The 9,848-nt window shown below is 41.0% G+C and overlaps 1 pseudogene; it reads left to right on the top strand.

Annotated features, from left to right (window-relative positions):
* The first annotated feature begins 6,910 nt into the window (after positions 1-6,910).
* LOC512998 (E3 ubiquitin-protein ligase makorin-1-like) lies at positions 6,911-8,164 on the top strand (annotated as a pseudogene).
* The last annotated feature ends 1,684 nt before the right edge of the window (positions 8,165-9,848 follow it).

The raw sequence follows: 9,848 nt of genomic DNA, 5'->3' as shown, positions 1-9,848 counted from the left end.
ATAGAATGAGTTTGGAAGTTTACCTTCCTCTGCAATTTTCTGGAAGAGTTTGAGCAGGATAGGTGTCAGCTCTTCTCTAAATTTTTGGTAGAATTCAGCTGTGAAGCCGTCTGGACCGGGGCTTTTGTTTGCTGGAAGATTTTTGATTACAGTTTCAATTTCCGTGCTTGTGATGGGTCTGTTAAGATTTTCTATTTCTTCCTGGTCCAGTTTTGGAAAGTTGTACTTTTCTAAGAATTTGTCCATTTCTTCCACGTTGTCCATTTTATTGGCATATAATTGTTGATAGTAGTCTCTTATGATCCTTTGTATTTCTGTGTTGTCTGTTGTGATCTCTCCATTTTCGTTTCTAATTTTGTTGATTTGATTTTTCTCCCTTTGTTTCTTGATGAGTCTGGCTAATGGTTTGTCAATTTTATTTATCCTTTCAAAGAACCAGCTTTTGGTTTTGTTGATTTTTGCTATGGTCTCTTTTGTTTCTTTTGCATTTATTTCTGCTCTAATTTTTAAGATTTCTTTCTTTCTACTAACCCTGGGGTTCTTCATTTCTTCCTTTTCTAGTTGCTTTAGGTGTAGAGTTAGGTTATTTATTTGACTTTTTTCTTGTTTCTTGAGGTGTGCCTGTATTGCTATGAACTTTCCCCTTAGGACTGCTTTTACCGTGTCCCACAGGTTTTGGGTTGTTGTGTTTTCATTTTCATTCGTTTCTATGCAAATTTTGATTTCTTTTTTGATTTCTTCTGCGATTTGTTGGTTATTCAGCAGCGTGTTGTTCAGCCTCCATATGTTGGAATTTTTAATAGTTTTTCTCCTGTAATTGAGATCTAATCTTACTGCATTGTGGTCAGAAAAAATGCTTGGAATGATTTCTATTTTTTTGAATTTACCAAGGCTAGCTTTATGGCCCAGCATGTGATCTATCCTGGAGAAGGTTCCATGTGCGCTTGAGAAAAAGGTGAAATTCATTGTTTTGGGATGAAATGACCTATAGATATCAATTAGGTCTAACTGGTCTATTGTATCGTTTAAAGTTTGTGTTTCCTTGTTAATTTTCTGTTTAGTTGATCTATCCATAGGTGTAAGTGGGGTATTAAAGTCTCCCACTATTATTGTGTTATTGTTAATTTCTCCTTTCATACTTGTTAGCATTTGTCTTACGTACTGTGGTGCTCCCGTGTTGGGTGCATATATATTTATAATTGTTATATCTTCTTCTTGGATTGATCCTTTGATCATTATGTAGTGACCTTCTTTGTCTCTTTTCACAGCCTTTGTTTTAAAGTCTATTTTATCTGATATGAGTATTGCTACTCCTGCTTTCTTTTGGTCCCTATTTGCATGGAAAATCTTTTTCCAGCCCTTCACTTTCAGTCAGTATGTGTCCCCTGTTTTGAGGTGGGTCTCTTGTAGACAACATATGTAGGGGTCTTGTTTTTGTATCCATTCAGCCAGTCTTTGTCTTTTGGTTGGGGCATTCAACCCATTTACATTTAAGGTAATTACTGATAAGTATGTTCCCGTTGCCATTTACTTTATTGTTTTGGGTTCGAGTTTATACACCGTTTTTGTGTTTCCTGTCTAGAGAATATCCTTTAGTATTTGTTGGAGAGCTGGTTTGGTGGTGCAGAATTCTCTCAGCTTTTGCTTGTCTGAAAAGCTTTTGATTTCTCCTTCATACTTGAATGAGATCCTTGCTGGGTACAATAATCTGGGCTGTAGGTTATTTTCTTTCATCATTTTAAGTATGTCTTGCCATTCCCTCCTGGCTTGAAGAGTTTCTATTGAAAGATCAGCTGTTATCCTTATGGGAATTCCCTTGTGTGTTATTTGTTGTTTTTCCCTTGCTGCTTTTAATATTTGTTCTTTGTGTTTGATCTTTGTTAATTTGATTAATATGTGTCTTGGGGTGTTTCTCCTTGGGTTTATCCTGTTTGGTACTCTCTGGGTTTCTTGGACTTGGGTGATTATTTCCTTCCCCATTTTAGGGAAGTTTTCCACTATTATCTCCTCAAGTATTTTCTCATGGTCTTTCTTTTTGTCTTCTTCTTCTGGAATCCCTATGATTCGAATGTCGTAGCGTTTAATATTGTCCTGGAGGTCTCTGAGATTGTCCTCATTTCTTTTAATTCGTTGTTCTTTTATCCTCTCTGATTCATTTATTTCTACCATTCTATCTTCTAATTCACTAATCCTGTCTTCTGCCTCTGTTATTCTACTATTTGTTGCCTCCAGAGTGTTTTTAATTTCACTTATTGCATTATTCATTATATATTGACTCTTTTTTATTTCTTCTAGGTCCTTGTTAAACCTTTCTTGCATCTTCTCAATCCTTGTCTCCAGGCTATTTATCTGTGATTCCATTTTAGTTTCAAGATTTTGGATCAATTTCACTATCATTATTCGGAATTCTTTATCAGGTAGATTCCCTATCTCTTCCTCTTTTGTTTGGTTTGGTGGGCATTTATCCTGTTCCTTTATCTGCTGAGTATTCCTCTGTCTCTTCATCTTGTTTAAATTGCTGAGTTTGGGGTGTCCTTTCTGTATTCTGGCAGTCTGTGGAGTTCTCTTTATTGTGGCGTTTCCTCACTGTGTGTGGGTTTGTACAGGTGGCTTGTCAAGGTTTCCTGGTTAGGGAAGCTTGTGTCGGTGTTCTGGTGGGTGGAGCTGTATTTCTTCTCTCTGGAGTGCAATGAAATGTCCAGTAATGAGTTATGAGATGTCTATAGTTTTGGGGTGACTTTGGGCAGCCTGTATCTTGAAGCTCAGGGCTGTGTTCCTTTGTTGCTGGAGAATTTGCTTGGTATGTCTTGCCCTGGAACTTATTGGCCCTTGTGTGGTGCTTGGTTTCAGTGTCGGTATGGAGGCATTTGATGAGCTCCTGTCAATGAATGTTCCTTGGAGTCAGGAGTTCCCTGGAGTCAGGGTTTGGACTTAAGTCTCCTGCTTCCGATTATCGGTCTTATTTTTACAGTAGTTTCAAAACTTCTCCTTCTATATAACACCATTGATAAAACATCTACATTAAAGATGATAAGTTTCTCTACAGTGAGGGTCACTCAGAGAGGTTCACAGGGTTACATGGAGAAGAGAAGAGGGAGGAGGGAGTTAGAGGTGACCCAAATGAGATGAGGTGAATCAATAGTGGAGAGAGTGGGCTAGCCAGTAGTCACTTCCTTATGTGCACTCCACAACTGGACCACTCAGAGATGTTCACGGGGTTATACAGAGAAGAGAAGGAGGAAGGTAACTGAGGTGGCCAGAAGGATAAAAGGGGGGAATGAAAAGGAGGGAGACAGATCCAGCCAGTAATCAGTTCCCTAAGTGTTCTCCACCGTCTGGAACACACAGAAATTCACAGAGTTGGGTAGAGTAGAGGGGTTAGGGAGGAGACACAGGCGACCTGGTGGAGAAAAAGGGGGGTCCAAAGGGAGAGAGAGCAGTCAAGCCAGTAATCTCACTCCCTAGTGAAAAATGGGTCCTGAAGATTGGGTCCTTAAAGGTACAAAATTGGTAACAAATACATAAAAGCAAAAATTAAAAATCTAGAGTAGAGTTTGGAATTTCAAAAATACGACGTTAAAGAAAAGAAGAAGGAAAAGAAAGAGAGAAAGAACGAACAAACAAAAACAAACAAGGTCGCGAAAATTATAAAGAAAGTACAGGTACAAAATTGATAACTAATACCAGAAAGCGAAAATTAAAAATCTAGAGTAGAGTTTGGAATTTCAAAAATACGATGTTAAAGAAAAGAAGAAGGAAAAGAAAGAGAGAAAAAATGAACAAACAAAAACAAACAAGGTCGCGAAAATTATAAAGAAAGTACAGGTACAAAATTGATAACTAATACCAGAAAGCAAAAATTAAAAATCTAGAGTAGAGTTTGGAATTTCAAAAATACAATGTTTAAAAAAAAAAAAAAAAAAAAAGAAGAAGAAGAAGAAAAATAAAGAGAGAAAACAAACAAACAAATACGAACAATGTCACAAAAATTATAAAGAAAATACAGGTACAAAATTGATATCAAATACCAAAAAGCATAAATTAAAAATCTAGAGTAAAGTTTGGAATTTCAGATATACAATGTTATATAAAAGAAGAAGAGAAAGAAACAGAGAAGAAGAAAAAAAAAAAAAAGTCACAGAAATTATATAAAAAAAACTATAGGTACAAAATTGATAACATATACCAAAAAGCGAAAATTAAAAATCTAGAGTAGAGTTTGGAATTTCAAAAATACAATGTTAAAGAAAAGAAGAAAAAAACAAAGACCAAAAAAAAAAAAAAAACCAAGGTCAAAAAATTATAAAATATATATATATGAAGTTTGCTGAAGAAGAAAAAAATAGGGTCTTTTTTTTTTTTGCAAAGTAATAGGTTATAAAAGTGAAAATTAAAGGAACAATAGAGGACTTAAATTTTTTTTTTTTAATTAAAAAAAAAAAGAAAGAATGATCGTAAAAATAATAAAAATATATCTAGGACTTTTTTGTTTTTTTTTTTTGTGGGTGTTGTGGGTTCAGTTCATTTTTGGCTAGTTCCTTGGTCAGATTTATATTTCTCAAGATCTATAGGCCCCTTCCTATGTAGTCCGTAGTAACCACAGGGTTTTGATCTATTGCCTGTAGCTTCCAAGGCGTTTCCCTCTGTTATATCTTCTTCTGTTTGCTAGTCTCTTCAGTATCTGGTTTCCGCCCTGACTCAAAGGGCACGGTGGAGGACATTTTTTTTTTTTTTTTTTTTAGGCTTACTTGTTCAGTCGCGCTGTGGGGAGGAAGGGAGGGATGCTGCAAACAAATAACACTGGCGTGGGCTCGCAGTGCCTCAGCCACCCTGGGTCTGCCCCCGCTCACAGCGCGTGTAGCCTCCCTGTCCACACTGCTCGGACTCTAGGTTGTTCCGCCGGGAACAATCCGAGGCTGGCCCTGGGCTGCATGCACCTCCCAGGTCCAAGCCGCTCAGGTTCAGGCACTCGGGTAGTCCTCAGAGGCACAGACTCAGTTGGGCCTGCGTTTTGTGCTCTTCCCAGGTCCGAGCGCCAATTTGCTCTTCCCAGGCGAGCGCCAATGCTGCGACTTATCGCCTCCCCGCCACTCGGTTATCTGGATGTAAAACCGGCGCACCTTCTCAGGCAGATGTTGACCGTCCAGACCCCCAAGAAGTTTTAGTTAGCAAAGAAGCCTGCTTACAATTTTATAGATAATGTCTCTCTGGGGCTGCGATTGCCCCCTTCCGGCTCTGGCTGCCTGTCACCGGAGGGGGAAGGTCTGCAGCCGGCTATCTCTGTTCAGTCCTTTGTTTCGTGCGCGGGCCTGGCGGTCTTAGGTTAGGGCTGGCTTTTCGCGTGGTAGGTATCCCACAGTCTGGTTTGCTAGCCCAAATTATTTCGCTCAGATAGCGCTCAGGGTATTCAGGCCAGATTCTTACTCTCAGCGATGCAGCCCACGCCGCGCCTCCCTGCCCAGCCCCGGCTTGCTAATGGCGGATGCAGGCGTCTGCGCTGCTTCTCTGCTGGGGGAGTTACTGTAGGGCTCGCAATCTGTGAGTTTTAAATTGTTTATTTATTTCTTCTCCCTGTTATGTTGCCCTCTGTGCTTCCAAAGCTCGGCACAGATTCGGCAGTGAGAAGGTTTCCTGATGTTTGGAAACTTCTCTCTTTTTAAGATTCCCTTCCCGGGACGGAACTCCGTCCCTCCCTCTTTTGTCTCGTTTTTTTTGTTTTTAATATTTTTTCCTACCTCCTTTCGAAGAGTTGGGTTGCTTTTCTGGGTGCCTGATGTCCTCTGCCGGCATTCAGAAGTTGTTTTGTGGAATTTACTCGACGTTTAAATGCTCTTTTGATGAATTTGTGGGGGAGAAAGTGTTCTCCCCGTCCTACTCCTCCGCCATCTTGGCTCCTCCCCTGATCTGCGTTTTTTACCTATATATAAAATGCTTACACTATTTTAAAAGCCAACACATTCCAGTGAAAGTGAAAGTGCAGTTGCTCAGTCGTGTCTGACCCATGGACGGTAGCCTACCAGGCTCCGTGGTCATTACAAACAAAATGGCACCGCCATTAATATGCACAAATCATAGCAAATTTTTTTGGATCTATCTCCTAAAGCAAAGGAAATAAAAGCAAAAAATAAACAAATGGGACCTAATTAGACTTAAAAGCTCTTGCACAGCAAAGGAAACCATCAACAAAATAAAAAGACAACATACTGAATGGGAGAAAGTATTTGGTAACTGTATGACTGATAAAGGACCAACATCCAAAATATACAAAACAGCTCACACAAGTCAATATCAAAAAAATAAGTGACCCAATTAAAAAATGTACAAAATTTCTGAATAGACATTTTTCCAAAGAAGACATAGATGGCCAACAGGTACATGAAAAGATCCATATCACTATTAATTATCAGAGAAATGAAAATTAAAACCAAAATGAGATATTGCTTCACACCTGTTAGAATGTCTATCATCAAAAAGAACACGAATAACAAATGTTGGTGACGATGTGGATAACCCTAACCCTCATGCACTGTTGGGGAGAATGTAAATTGGTACAGCCATTGTGAAAAACAGTATGGACACTTCTCAAAAAACTAAATCTGCCACATGACCCAGCAATTCCACTCCTGGGTATATACCCTAGAGAAACAAAAACACTAACTCAAAAAGATACATGCAGGATGGTGTTTCAGAGACCTAGTCTGCTATCACCTCGGTCTGCTGGCTTTCCTGTTCCTGACCTCAACATCTCATCTCTCAGTTTATTGGCCTGTCATCAGCAAGCAGATTGAACTTGGACTCGATGGAAAGGAGGAACACTAAGAGATGTAGAGATGGGTTAGCAAGAAGGGATATCATTGTGAAGACTGAGAGACACAAGGCACGAAAAACAAACCAGAAACCAAGACAGTATTTCATGCACGGGGTTTGTAAGGAAGGAGACAACTGTCGCTACACACATGACCTCTCTTGACGGTCCATATGGTGTAGTGTGCAAGTATTTTCAGCGAGGGTACTGTATTTATGGAGACCGCTGCAGATGTGAACATAGCAAGCCACTGAAACAGGAAGAAGCAACTGCTACAGATCTAACTGAAAAGCCATCTCTTGCTGCTTCCTCAAGTCTCTCATCAGTTGGACCGACTGTTGAAATGAATATGGGCGAGGCTGAGTCAAGAAATTCAAACTTTGCAACTGTAGGAGCCGGTTCAGAAGACCATTAATGCCATGAAGTTTGTTCCAGGGCAGCCCTACTGTGGCCAGATTACCCCTTCCTCCACCGAAGGCCCCCTGCAGGGCTCAGTGACCAAGGAAGACTTGGAGAGGGAGCAAAGTACAGTGAACACTAAGAAGCAGTTCTGCCCCTATGCCACAGTGGGGGAGTGCCGCTATGGGGAGTACTGCATGGATCTGCATGGAGACGCATGTGACATGTGCGGGCTGCAGGTCCTCTATCCTGTGGATGCCGCCCAGAGGTCACAGCATATAAAATCCTGCATTAAGACCCATAAGAAGGACATGGAGCTCTCATTCACAGTGCAACGCAGCAAGGACATGGTGTGTGGCATCTGCATGGAGGTAGTCTACGAGAAAGCCAACCCCAGCAAGCACCACTTTGGGATCCTCTCCAACTGCAACCACATCTACTGTCTCAAGTGTATTTGCAACTGGAGGAGTGCTAAGCAATTTGAGAGCAAGATGATAAAGTCCTGCCTAGAATGCCAGATCATATCTAACTTTGTCATTCCAAGTGAGTACTGGATGGAGGAGAAAAAAAGAGAAGCAGAAACTCATTCAGAAATACAAAAAGGCAATGAGCAACAAGGCCTGCAGGTATTTTGATGAAGGCCATGGGAGCTGCCTATTTGGAGGGAACTGTTTTTACAAGCATGCATACCCTGATGGCCGTCAAGAGGAGCCATAGAGACAGAAAGTGGGAATGTCAAGCAGATACCAGGCCCAATGAAGGAACCACTTCTGGGAGCTCATAGAGGACCGAGACAATGGCAACCCTCTTGACGACAAAGAGGAGGTTGTCACCTTTGAGCTGGGTGAGATGTTGCTCATGCTTTTGGCTGCAGGTGGGGGCGACAACCTGACAGACTCTGAAGACGAGTGGGACTTGTTTCATGATGAGCTGGAAGATTTTTATGACTTGGATCTATAGCAGCTCGGCGGGGCACATGAACTGGTCTGCTGAGCCTCAGACTGCAGCAGGCCTCAGGGGCAGCGGCCATGCCTGGGCTGCTCTCCTAGGCAGGCCTCTCAACTCCAGGTACTGTCGTAATCATTTTTACCCAGGGCCTGTCTTCTCAACCCCCCACCTTTCCCCAAGAAGTATTTTGTTTTCTCTGTTTAAAAAAGTTACAAAAATAAATCTGAAAGTTCGTTTTTTTGTAACATGAATTTAACTGTCAGACAGTTAGTGTAGGTTTGTCACTTCATGTTTTCCACCAGATTCACACAGTTCGAGGGGAGCATTTCTGGATTTCCAGGACTCATTTTTGAGGACCCTGGGTTCAGAAGTAACAGCACTGGCTCCTGCTTTGGGGGTCCAGGAATCGGGGTGATAGGTGAAGGAACTGAACTGTAGCCTCCTTCTGCTCTAGACTTGGGAGGTGGGTACTTGGTTTCTGGTGAACTCTGCACATATGTGTTTTCTGTCTGGTCCCTATCCTGTCATCCCCCTCCCTGTGCACTCATCCTGTGGTTTTTGGTCTCGTTTCATTGCACACAAGTAATACTACTGGGTAACCAGAACCAGATGTGAATGTATTAGAGATTTTTACTGTGTTTAGCGTGATAGGAAAATTGTGAAAGAACACATGTAAGATGGGAGTGGAAGAAAATAATGCAGAGTTGGAAGCTGACTCCCCAAGGCAGATGGACTTTGGATGTGTGAGTGCATGACAAGCTTCCCATCCCTGCATAGATGCAGTGTTTGTAGCCTTAGTGAAAAAATTCATTTTAGTGGTTTCAGCCTCATGTGGCAAATAGATCTTAAAGGACAAAGCAGTTTATTGGTAGCTGTTAATAGAGCAATGCTAGCTCTGTCTGTATAAATAGAGAAATGGGCTTAGCCACAGAAGTGCAAACTATATGGTTATCCCATGTGTTAATACAACCTAGGGCTTGAGTCCACAGTTGTGTTTAATGTTGTATGATCTAGAATTCTCAGTCCAGGCACATTTTGATAAAACTTTGTCCTCATTTGAGGGGTTTCTTGTCAGATTTTTGTGTTCCTTTTTGGTGGGTATTTGCCTCATTCCATCCCCGAGTTTTGCAGCTAGACAGTGTGATTCAAAACTATGTTCTAAGGTGTTTCCTGTAGTGGAGTCATTGGTTGGCAATATAGTAAGTCAGGCTTTTCCACTAAAAGGGGAAACAGAGTGGTAATTCATAAGATAAGCTAATGTTAAATTGTTAGAATAATTCCTTGATTGGAATTTTTAGCTTTGTGTTTTGTTCTCTTTCCTGAAAACAACTTGGAGGTGCCCCAGATGTGTCCATCTACTGCTCTGATGCCTCGGATATCACTCATTCTTTTCACTTTAAGGAAAAAAAAAATAATAATAATGATTGTTGCAGAGGTCTCTGTATTTTGCAGCTGCCCTTTTTTAAGATGCACTTTTTCCAAATAAAACAATTTTTAACTCCTCCCAACACACACAAAAAATACATGCAACCCCAATGCTCATAGCAGCATTATTTACAATTGCTAAGATATGGAAGCAGCAATGGCACCCCACTCCAGTACTCTTGCCTGGAAAATCCCATGGATGGAGGAGCCTGGTAGGCTGCAGTCCATGGGGTCGATAAGAGTCAGACACGACTGAGCGACTTCACTTTCA

This window comes from Bos taurus, chromosome X (genome assembly GCF_002263795.3).
Source record: "Bos taurus isolate L1 Dominette 01449 registration number 42190680 breed Hereford chromosome X, ARS-UCD2.0, whole genome shotgun sequence".
Taxonomy (NCBI): domain Eukaryota; kingdom Metazoa; phylum Chordata; class Mammalia; order Artiodactyla; family Bovidae; genus Bos; species Bos taurus.
The sequence above is the reverse complement of the archived record's forward strand: the minus strand, read 5'-3'. Positions and strand labels throughout refer to the sequence as shown.